Source organism: Triturus cristatus, chromosome 8 (genome assembly GCF_964204655.1).
Source record: "Triturus cristatus chromosome 8, aTriCri1.1, whole genome shotgun sequence".
In the NCBI taxonomy this organism is placed as follows: domain Eukaryota; kingdom Metazoa; phylum Chordata; class Amphibia; order Caudata; family Salamandridae; genus Triturus; species Triturus cristatus.
In genome coordinates this window covers 332,386,831-332,398,999 of record NC_140591.1, presented here as the reverse complement: position 1 = coordinate 332,398,999, position 12,169 = coordinate 332,386,831, and the positions used below count along the sequence as shown (strand labels likewise).

Genomic DNA, 12,169 nt, shown 5'->3' with positions numbered 1-12,169 from the left:
AATGTATGAACCACCTTCATATTACTATAAGTCGTTCAACTCTGTGTTGTCACAGCACTCGCCACACTACATTAACTATAATTCGCAATATTCTCCATGCTCTGGTTATACCCTTCCATATTACATAACTCATACCATATGAAATCACAGTGTTAATATCAACACTTATGACATCTCAAATGCCGTCATTTGTGTGAACACAGTGCATGGAGAAGGTGTGAGTTATAGTCAAAGTAGTGTGGCTAGTGAGGATATTTGATTGGTAGTAACTTTGCCGCCATTTGATGAATCTCCAAGAAATCTTGCAGACCTATTCCTTTTTCTACAGTGGTTGATGATGCAAAGTTTTGCAGTGATTAGTTAAAGGTATGCAAAGTAAAATAAAAGGGGGTCACAAAACACCTTTTCCTCCAATGCATTGTCCATAGAACCTTTACTCATATGCAGTGACAAAATGATTGAACAGATTTAAATGAGATTTGGTAGGAATATAGATTATGAGGTGGAAAGGGAACTTCTAGTTATTTGACCTGAATTGATTCAGCAGTTTTCAAGTTATAAGGGACAAAATATAGTGATACATTGGTCTTCGGTATACTGCAGTAATTTAGCGGTATGCAGTGGTACATGGCGATGACAAAAAACTATATTATTAGCTAATGACAGCTGATACAAAATAAAAAGGCAGCTACATTGTTTACTCCGCAGTTTGTGTTTGTTCTAAAAGGGGCAACAGATCTCTAAAATATGGTACATACATTTATTGTAAGGAGAGACTTACTGAGGCCAGGAGTCTATGGAGGTGTGAGGACTTTTTCTCAACCTGTTGCAAAGGCAGAGCAGAACATGTTGACACATAAAATCACGTGGTACTACTTTCTATAAATTCTGTAGATCAGTTTTGAGGGAAGTAGCCCAGAGCATCCCCATGTATGTTGCAAGTAGTGTGCCCACTATTCTAAATTTGACAAGAATAGTGCAACAAAAAAAACAGGTGAGTAGTCTAGAAATAAAACCCCTCAACCCATAAAATTAACATTCCCCAAACTATGGATGATGGATGGTACATTTGAGCTGATCCCCCCTATTTATTCCTCAAATTCACATTATTCATGCTAACATAAATACCATGACTATACCTTACATAAATGTTTTGCTACCTGGATTGTATATTGATGGACGCCCGCCGGCTGCCTGTATTTTGTATTTTGAGTTGGCGGCACTCTTCAGGGGAGGCTCAGCCACTGTTGAAGCGGGAGGCCTGCCTGCTAATTTGTTTGAAGCACCTTGGAAGCAGCAACGGTTTGGAGAGATACATACCCAGACACAAGAGGAGAGTGGGAACATCGGCTACAACAACATGCAGGTACCCGCATGATTAATGTTTGACAACGAAGGCACGAGGAAGAGTGCTTCAATTAAAATGCGAATGAACTTTGCCTCTTAGCCCTACACGGAATTTAATTCTTTTGAGGCCGTAACAGTACAATGTTCCACGCATATTTTTGATAAAGGCATTTATGGACACGGTACGAATTGAAGGACAATAATGCCCCTGAACCGTTGCAAGGAATGATGGACTTTGAAGTTTTGTTAACACAGACACATTGAGAACAGTGATGTACCTAATCGAGAATTCCAATTGGCAGTACATTGATGACATACAGAATGCGTTTGGAAAAGTGCAAACTCATCTCCCATCAATTAAGAACTGTAAAGTGTTATCATGATTGACAGCATATGAACAAAACATGTGCACTCTGAGTCCTTCCTCACTGTTTAACCATTCCAGTGTATTTAAACTTACCAGCAACTGACCTGAACTGGACTTGCTTTGACTCACTCCAGACTGGAGGGCTTGTTTCTCAAGCCGTGATAAACACATGAGGCTTCGTATGCAATATATAGCGATATATTCTCAATACAATTTTCATAGGGAGTATTAGACAGTGCTAAATCTAAACCAGCTACAGCCAAAACGGGTGAACAGAATTAGATCAAATTTGACATCTTAACTCAGAAAGTGAGATTTGGTGTCATTTTGTTTGGCAGTTGTTAGGAAATTAAGGTAAAAAATGTATAGAAATCTGGAACATTGGTCTGAAATTGAAAATTTAATCCTAGTAATTGGCTGAGGGGGCATTTTCAGAGCGAGTGCTCTGATTGGGTGGCTGCCACATGAATAGAAAAATTGCAGCAGCCATTACAGGACTTGGGGACTAGGTCCCCTGTCCTGAAAATAAGGGGGCATGGTTGGTATACCTTGACCAAAAGACCTTGTAGGTGGGTCCCAGAGGGGCATACACTGGAACTAAATGTTTCAAAAAATTACTTAGTTGCAATACCATGGGAGAAATGAAGAACAAATCAAATCAAATAAATCTTTATTTGGCCAATATAGGCCATAAAAAGTAATAAAAACACCCAATGAACAGCTCAAATCACAGCTGTGCATATATATGGCTGAGAATAAAAATACAAGTGTTGGAAGTGGTGGTCTTAGTCTCTCACTGCCGCCACCAAATGCTGGAGGCTGGAGTCCCTGTCCCACACCGCTGTTGCCAGGTGCGAGATCCGGACCCCTCGTTTCAACGTTAGGCTAAGTAAGGACACCGTCTGAGATAGCCCTGCTCACCTCCTCAGTAGCTTGGCACGAGCAGCTAGGCTTATCTCCAAGGCACGAGTGTACAGTACAGTGGAGAAGTGTGGCTCAATGGTTAGAGCGGCAGACCTCGATGCAGAGCACCGGTCCGGGACCAGGGTTCGATTCCTGCCGCAGCAGGGTCTCGGGCTATAAATTCCTCGGACCGGATATTCTCGCCTCAGTGCCATATTCTAATCATGGGTCCCACGCTGCAACTCTGGGCAATAGCTTGCTTAATCTCCACAACGGCCCCCAACAGCGCTGGGATGCCTGGCTTCACCATGGGGGTGCCCAGGAGTGGACACTCCACACGGAAAGCCAGGAAGGGTTCCTTCAGCGGTGTGAGTACAGCGCTGAGATACCCGTAGTGGTGATCGGCGCTATATAAATACCTATACATTACATTACATTTTACAGTATGTGCAACCACACTCACAGCAACCCACTGATGTCACCACAAATAAACTCCACACAAGTTTTTATAAAACGAGTATAATCTTTATATAAGAAGATATACGATATGACCGCACGATACAAAACCAACATATAATAATGGGTAATATTCCTTCCGGTGGATTGGTAGGTTCTAATCCCAACCACTGCTTCTAACCAACAGTTAAGTTCACTTCTAACAGTTCCCAAAAGGTTAGGCAAGTTGTATTGCTAGAATCACACACGTTGCAAAAGAAAAGAAATACTGCAATGCGTAATGATATACCCCCATGCTGTGCACTAGAGAAACAATGCCATATGTAGCGCCACAATCATGTACTTTGCAACAGAAGGAATAATGCAATGCGTATCACTACCAGCATGCCCTGTGCAAGGAAGAAACAAAGCAATGCGTCACGCTACAATCATATACTTGTGGAATGGAAAAATAATGCAAGGCGCTACGTAATAATCCTGGACTGTGCGATGAAGAAATAATGCAATGTGCCACGTTACAATCATGTACTCTCCAAGGGAAAAATAAACGCAGTGCGTAGCGCACCCAGCATGTAGTTCGTCAGGCACAATTAGAGTCAGGCATCATACAACAGTTCGATAGTTCGTTAGCAGCAGTAATGCAAAGTGTAATATGACAGTTTAGGTGCTCCGTTAACAGTTGCCCCCAATCATGGATCAATGATGACACAAAAGTACCACTTCTCACTCCGGCCCCAGTACTGCCCCACCTTGGGTCAGCATGGCCCTAGATCCGAGCCGAAGCAACAAGCTTGCGCAGCTGACAGAAGCGAGAGGCCGAGAGAGTGTCCCTCCGGGCCCGCACACCACCCCAGGTGGATATCCATGTTACCTGGGGGGGGGGGCGCAACCCCACTCTCCTCTCCTCCTTCAGCGACTTGGGCCTTGATCCAGAACTCCATCAAATGGGCACGGCGAGCTTGGGCCGGCGGCTCAGCTCCTCCGGGGCAGCCGGTCCGGGCCGCTACTGCTTCACTCTGAGGGTCCAATGTCCTGGCCCTCCTTCCGGCGGTCTCAGTAGATACCGAGGCCCGCCCTCAGCGCTGTGGAGACCCACTTCGATTTCAGTCTACACACCACCCAGGCACTCCTCACCTGGGCCAGGGGGGGGGGGTTACACCACGACACGCACCCTGCACTCCCGAGTTTCATCTCTTTTCCCGGTGCACACGATGACCAGGCGCCCTTCACCAACGCCTCAGCTTGCACCACGACACGCACTATGCACGTCCAAGACGCACTTCTTCTCCCGGTGCACCTGATGACCAGGCGCTCTTCACCAACGTCTCTGTTTGCACCTCGACACACACCCTGCGCATCCGAGCCTCACCTCTTCTCCCGGTGAACACGATGACCAGGCGCTCCTCACCAACGCCTTGGCTGCACCATGACATGCACCCTGCGCGTCCGAGTCCCCTCTCTTCTTCCGGTGCACACAATGACCATGCGCTCCTCACCAACGCCTGGCTGCACCACGATATGCTGCCTGCGCGGCGAGTTTCGCTTCCTCGCTCCCGGTGCACACAGTGACCAGGCGCTCCTCACCAACGCCCTGGCTGCACCCCGACACGCTCCTTGCGCGTCAGCGACATAGTTTACTCCTGTGTGCCCACGATCACAAGGCACGACTTCTGAGGGTCTCAAGCTGCAAAAGAACGCACACGTGGCATTGCTTGGGTCGTCTCTGTAAACTTTTATGTTCCTGTGTTTCCAAACAGGGAGCCAGCACACCTTGGGCCCTTGGGGTTCAGGACAAAGCACAAAGCACAGTCCAGTTCAAGAAGTGGGGGACACCACCCACTGTAATGTCCCTTCAGTCTCTTCCTAAGTAGAAGCTACAAACTGCAGGCCAGCCTCAGATCACGAAGCAAGGGTCAGTCCTATCCAGCAGTCTCTTCAGCAACTCCTTCCTTGGCAGAGGTTCTTCTTGATCACAAAATACGCCAAAGCCTTTGCAGACTCGACCTGTCCATTTGGCCATTCAAAACTACACCAAATTCTATGGGTTTCAGTTCTCTTAGTTATACCCCTTCATGTCTTTGAAGTTCTTTGTGCTCAGGGGTCCCTGACCCCTCCCTAAATCAGTCCTGGGTGTCTCCCTTCCAGTGTCACCTTTCTCCCTTTGATACTTGGGGCCTGGATCCTTCATCACTCAGCTGGAGATGGGTCAATTGGTTTATAGCACCAGCCCTTTTCACCTCCCGGGCTTCTCCTCCCCCTACTCTCCAGATGCAGGGCAGCCTGGTGCCATCTCAACTCCTCCCTGGGTCAAAGCCTCTCCCAGCTCCTCTCACCTCACAGATCCAGACAGTCAATCCACATTCAGCAGAGACACACAGAAATGCTTAAAGCACAAAACTCAGCCACTTTCTAAAAGACTGGTTTATGAACACACAGTGACAAAAACACTTTCACAGAAAGATGTGTTATGACACTGTGAATTCATACATACTAAACTTCACCACTCCATTATAAACTTACAGGAAACTAGGCTACCAAAACACAGGACCCAGCCACCCCCATTCTATCCTATGGGCAGAATGGCCTTTTACTAGTGAAAAACGAAATGGAGTGTTTTTCACGGGAAACATCGTTTACAACGCGGGGATTACATCGCGATGCCATTACATCGCGGTTTTTACAACGCAAGTCGTTACAACGACTTGCGCTAGATGGCGCTCTAGGACAAGGAATAGTATAATTTACTATCCAACACCTTCCCTACTGTACGTAGACTGGAGTTGGAATAGCAAATTATACTACTCCTAAGTCCTAGTCCTTGTCATAGAGCGCCATCTAGCGCAAGTCGTTGTAACGACTTGCGTTGTCAAAACCGCGATGTAGTGTGCCGCGATGTAAATGTATGCATTGTAACGTCATACATCCGTTTTTCACTGTCAGGACATAACACACACCTCAGTAAATGTCCTACCTTTTACCTACACTGCACCCTGCTCAGGGGTTACCTGGGACCTACCACAGGGGTGCCCCATGTGTATCCAAAAGGGAAAGTAAGACCTGACAAGTGATTGCACTTGTTAGGACAACATGCTAACTTAGCCCTCTACGCGCAGGCCCTACACTGAAGGCCTGAGTTCCCTTCTCTGCGCGCCTTTGCATTACTAGCCCCTGCACAAACAGTGCACATCACTAGGGACTTTACTAGTAAGGCCAACATACTAATCATGGCCAACCAATTACTAGTACACTTTACACAGGGAACCCTTGTACTTTGACCAGGGCCATTTCTAGATATTTTGCCGCCCTAGGCGAGAATTGAAAATGCCGCCCCCTCCGTTTTACTACCATCACTCTCTCCTCCTGTCATCCAGGCTAGAAAAATGAATGCTTTAGATATAAAAGAACTTGTATTCAACATTAAACAATAAAACACATCAAACATTAAATAACTAAATAAGCACTGTTCATGATATTTTATTTCGTTTTTAAATTTCTCTCTTCTAACTTCAATGGTGTTTTGGGTTCTTTCTCTTAACCCCTTGTGTGCCCCGCCCTTTCCCCGCCCTGTGCCGGGCGTTGAATTAGCGGGCGGGGTTCATGACGAGATAGTCTCGTCATGGGCACAGCGCAACCGCGCTCCATGACGAGACTATCTCGTCATGGGCACTGAAGGGGTTAATCCAATGGTACCTACCTTGCCTTTATTTTAGCAAAGTCTTTAAGAAGATCTCTAATGTCAAGCTGGTAAGCGATGTCTTTTTCTAATGAAATTGTGGCTAGTCCCATGAGTCTCTCTTGGCTCATGGAACTGCACAGATATGTTTTTAATAATTTTAGTTTTGAGAAACTCCTCTCTGCACTTGCCACTGATATTGGTAAAGTCAAAAGGATAGGAAGAGCTACTAACAAATTAGAAAAAATATTTTCTAACTTGTTTTGGCACAGATAGTTCAGCACACATTCGGGTTTCGTATTTTTTTGTATTCAATGACTTATTCCTGAAAGTACAGAGCAGAGAGCTGCCGCGTCAATGTGCTTTAGAAAAGATGGGGTTTCTCCAGGTCTACGCCGGGTTAGAGCTGTTTCCAATTTGATACACAAATCCATGAGTTCTTTGGAAGTTTTCATCTTGAGGTCACTTATATTGTATAGAAAACCAACTAATGTTGCAATTTCATTCAACTGTGTGAATCGTTCTTTTACAGAACTAATTGCCATGTCCAATATTGCAAAATAGTAATTTACTCTGAACTTCTCTTTTGGGTCAGCGATGGGTTCTTCTTCTGATTCGAAAGAGAACAATTTCCTTTTCCTCCTTCTTATCTCTGGCTGAAAAATTGGCTCAGTATTGATTTCTTCAGCTAGCTCTCGCGCATCAACCAAAACTCTCTCAAATTCCATGTCACTCCTCATGTTTTTTAAATACTCCTCTGTATTTTTAAGCTCATTAACTATTTTCTCAAGAGTAAAGTGCTTCTCTTGCAGCAGTTTACTGGTCAAATTGATTTGAAATAATATACTGTGCCATGTTACAACTGCCAAAACAAACTGAAATTAAGATATGCTGTTTAGAAGACCTTCAGTTTCAACCTTAATCATGGTACCAGAAGAGCCTTTGAGAGTTGAATATTCAGTAATTTCAAACAATGCATCATACACATGTGGTAACTGGTACCTGATGGGAGTTAAGGCATCGATCCTGTTGACCACCGAGTATCACTCAGGGGTTTTATAGTCAAAGATGGTATATGACGTTTCAGTATATCCCATCGACGTGGAGACGCAGCAAAGAATACATACAATCGTTGTATAACATCAAAAAAAGCTGTTGCTTCAGTGCAACACGAAGCAGAATCATTTACCATGAGGTACAGGGTGTGGGAACTGCAGGGGACATAGAAGGCACACAGGTTAATATCCAGAATTTTCATCTGCAGACCTATTTCCTTGCCCTTCATACTGCTCCCGTTATCATAACCCTGACCTCGTAGGTCTTCAATTGACAATGACAAGCTTTTGAGTGGATTTCTCAGACCATGACTCATCGATTCACCTGTGGTTTTGGATAGTGGTACAAATCCCAAATTTGCTCTTTTATTTGCACAAGGCTGCTGTCTTGGAATTCTTTACCAGAAGACGGAAATGACTCTGTTCCTGAAGATTGCATGATGTCCACAAATCTTATGATCATGGTCATTTGTTCTGTGCGGCTGATATCTGGGGTGCAATCAAGAATGACTGAAAAATACTTTGCCTTTTCAACCAATGAAATGATTTTCTCTTTGATACGGTTTAATAGCACTTGGATCAGTTCGTTTTGAATAAAGTTGCCTAAATAGTGAGCATGTCTTCTACCCTTATTTTGTATTCTCCTGAGATGTTCATTCATAATAGGATCAAACATGGTGAGCACTTCCACAATTTTAAGAAAATTGCCATTGTCATGAGCATGAAGTTTATCACTGCTGCCACAGAAGGCCACATTTTGTGCATCTAGAACTCTTACAAGAGATATTACACGCTCCAAAAACTGATGCCAGTACTTTTCTTCTTCTTTAAGTTTTTTTGTATTACCACTATTATAGTTGAGGCTTGTTTTAGACTTGTATACAGGCCCTTCCAGTTATGGAAGTTGGTAATATGTTCAACACTCATTTCGTGTGAAGACAGAATCGCTGATATGTTATGCCAATCGTTGCATCCATTCTGAGTGAGACTTGAACTTGAATGTCCGCCAAATACATTGCAGCAAAAACAGAAACCTTTATCAGTTGATACAGAATACTGGAGGTATTCACGGTAAACTTCTCCATTTGGAAGTTTTCTTTGTTAATGTACAGCTGAAAAGTTCCTTTTTTTCTCATCTAAAGGAAATTTTTCGCTCCCTTGTTTTGGCCCATTTTCAACCAAAAGAGTTCTTAATTTACTCTACTTATTGGTAAGTCTTCCCAGGAAGCAGGATCTGAATAATCTATTTTAACGCTTTCTTCAGTTATTTTTGGGCGCTCTACTTTGATCACCATCTTTATTTTCAAGGTTATCCTTTACAATATCCACTACAACATGTTCTTCTTGCTCTGGGCTGTTAACTTCTATCTCCTTGTCTGGTAGGCCTATATCATCATCTTTTTCTGAGGTTGAAGTTGATGCCCAAGCAATTTCAAGAGAACTCTTTCGAGGACGTAGAACTTTTTCAATAGACCTGTTCAATTTGGATAGTTCTATTTCTCTATCCGTTTTTTTTTCTGTACTGAGCACCTGAGAGTTTGTTCCTGTCTGCCATTTTTAATCCTTTCTACCTGAAAAAATGTAGGGCTATACTAATTCTGAATATTGTATATAATAATTCTGTATATTGCATTAGAAAATTATAACAACATTACCGAAAACTTTGAAAAGCCACCCGCTGTCTATTCTATATACCGTCTAGGTTCTACATATGCCGCATTACTTCTTTGAATTAATTATGAGCTTTATAACAATCACTTGCAAAAAGAGCATGTTTATTTGAAAAACATAGTTGTTGTCTATTTTAGGGGTTTGGCACCTCAACAAACACTGATAAGCATAGATTTAAAAATATTAGAAAACACTGATAAAACACCACTCAAATTCACAGCAAAATAAACACTGAAAACTGGACAGGCTGATGGATGGCTCAGCTTGTGCTCTGACTCTCAACCAGACTCTGCATTGCCTCTCCTCATTAATTTACTGACACCTCTCACCCCCTTCCCTCCGAGCAGAGGGGTGAATAGTCCATGGTAGGGAGCCCCACTACTGCTCAGCATGAGTCACTCAACAAGACATTCAGCGCCGGGAGTCTTAAAGGGGTAAGTGAAAAGTGAGAACATGTGAATTTACGAGAAGCAGAAGTAGTGGAGAGAGATGAGTGACAGATTAGAGGGAGGGTTCAATAGAGAGGTAGGATGAGAACCAGTCCATGGCAGGCGCTGTGAGCCCAAGGGTCACATAGGTGTGGATGATGAACCCAGTGGAAGGGGGAGGTCCAGGGGGGAGGTGATGATGGTCAGCAGTAGAGAGGAAACACTAGAGGGAGTGATAGAGAGTGACCAGGCTGTGGGAGGAGAAGCGAAAAAATGAGTCGGTTAAGGATGAGGCCGCGGAGACCAAAGGTTGGGGGACAGGCTTTATTTAGCGGGACAAGAGGGGTCTGTAAATAAAGCCCTGTGTTGGGTCGCTTGTACAAACGGAACGCTCAAAGGGAGGTTCATAGAGAAAGAGTGACTGCTCGAGGACTGACAGGATCGACTGGCGCACAGGCTGGATTTGTATGTCAGGCAAAACAGCATTTTGCCTGCTTGGCTGCTCCCCATGCAGTAATAAAAAGGTCTTTTACAGGCGTATTCTTTTTTGTAAATTGCCAGAGCCTTTAGGTGGTGCCTTAAAGCCTTACCTCGCATTGTGGAAGTGCTGTCCCTGCTGACTGGTAAACATGTTAATATAATATGGAAGAGAGGACAGCAGGGCGTGCCTACTGTTTGGGCGTGGGGAGAGCTAGTGAAGAGGTTGCTGCCAATCCAGGGAGAGCAGGGTGGACAGGACTGTGGAAGTTTTAACTGAGGTGTTGATGCTTAGAGTCTGGGGGGGTGAGGCAGGAAGGTTACCTCTCAGAAGAACGGATGCTCCTAGAAGCGGGCAGGCACCTTGGGGTCAGCACAGGGTACGAGCGAGCACAGCGAGCACGGAGGTCTAACTCCGATCAGGGGGTGAGCGAAATCGGAAGACGCATATTATAGCGACACGCACAGCCCCCGCCTGTGGCGCCGAACGTGACGAGATGTCGAATTGTAGAAGGCGCTACCCAATGCACTTTCGAGGTCGAAGGCCCTTCAAGGGGATTCCCAAACTCATGTTTTTGCCGCCCTCCCCCTTTTGCCGTCCTAGGCGTCCACCTAGTCTTGCCTAATGGTAGAAACGGCCCTGACTTTGACACTGATTAGTAGTGGCAAAGTACCCAAGAATCTCAATTGGTAACTCTATGTCAGGAAAACAGTCTAGGGGGAAAGCAAAAAGTTTAGGGAACTTTAGCCAAAAAGGCCAAGTCCTACAACAAGGCACTGGTACTAAGCAGCTTAGACTACTGCAACGCCCTCCTGGTCTAAGCCAATGAGTCTTCGTTGAGCAGATTGCAGGTGGTCCAAAACAACGCAGCGCGCCTCGTCTTGAACGTTCCACCTAGAACAGCCTCACTTACCCTCCTACAACAGCTCCACTGGCTCCTGGTACGTAAACAAATCAAGTTCAAAATTTGTTGCATTGTTCACAAGGCCGTGAATGGCAAGGGCCCCAGTTATCTCGCAAGGAAATTCAACCAATATACTCCCACTAGGTCACTCCATTCAGGAATTAAATCTCTTCTCCTTGTTCCTTGGTTCGAAAAATCGCGGATGGGTGGGAAAGCTTTCTTTCTCTCACCTAGCACCTCTCTATTGGAACCAGTTGCCTAACTATCTGCGGCAATGCCCTGACCACCTTCAATTCAGAAGGCTTCTCAAAACTGTATTATTTTAATATACCCCCCTCATTGGCCTACTGCAGCTTGTCCTTAGCGCAAAGATACCCCTTCGGGTGATTCAGATGCTCTACAAATAAATAAACAAGTGTATTGTTTAAAAAGGCACAGTGGACAAAAAAAGGCACAATTATATATCGATATAAGAAATGAGCAGTAAACCAATATGCAAATATGTAAGATACAAGAGAGACAGGAAAAGTATTTATAAGTTAATTGTATGGGGGCTCAACCATAAAGAACCTAACAACATAAACCTCTTGCTAAGGGTCTGCTATGTTTACAGGAACTCATCAGGCCACCCTTAGCCATTCCTCTGAATACGTCAATGTGGGATCAGTCTGGACATACCTACGTCAGCCGGTCTTGTAAAGTGAAAGTGTGTCAGTACAGTATCAAGATACATGAAATTGTAAACACAAGGTTGACCCTAATACTGGCCCCAAGTGGCGACATGTGTTAAGGTTAAAATTACTACTCGATAAATAGATTTTTCCCAAGTCTAAGTTCTCCAGCAAGGAAGCTAGCAAACCCAAAACAACTTGCGGGGGATTACAGCA

General features: G+C 44.5%; 1 protein-coding gene across 2 annotated transcripts in view; it reads left to right on the top strand.

The window, feature by feature from the left end:
• The window catches only part of FLT3 (fms related receptor tyrosine kinase 3), a 581,742-nt gene that overhangs the window by 152,570 nt on the left and 417,003 nt on the right, over window positions 1-12,169 (top strand). The gene's annotated exons all lie outside the window — the stretch shown is intronic.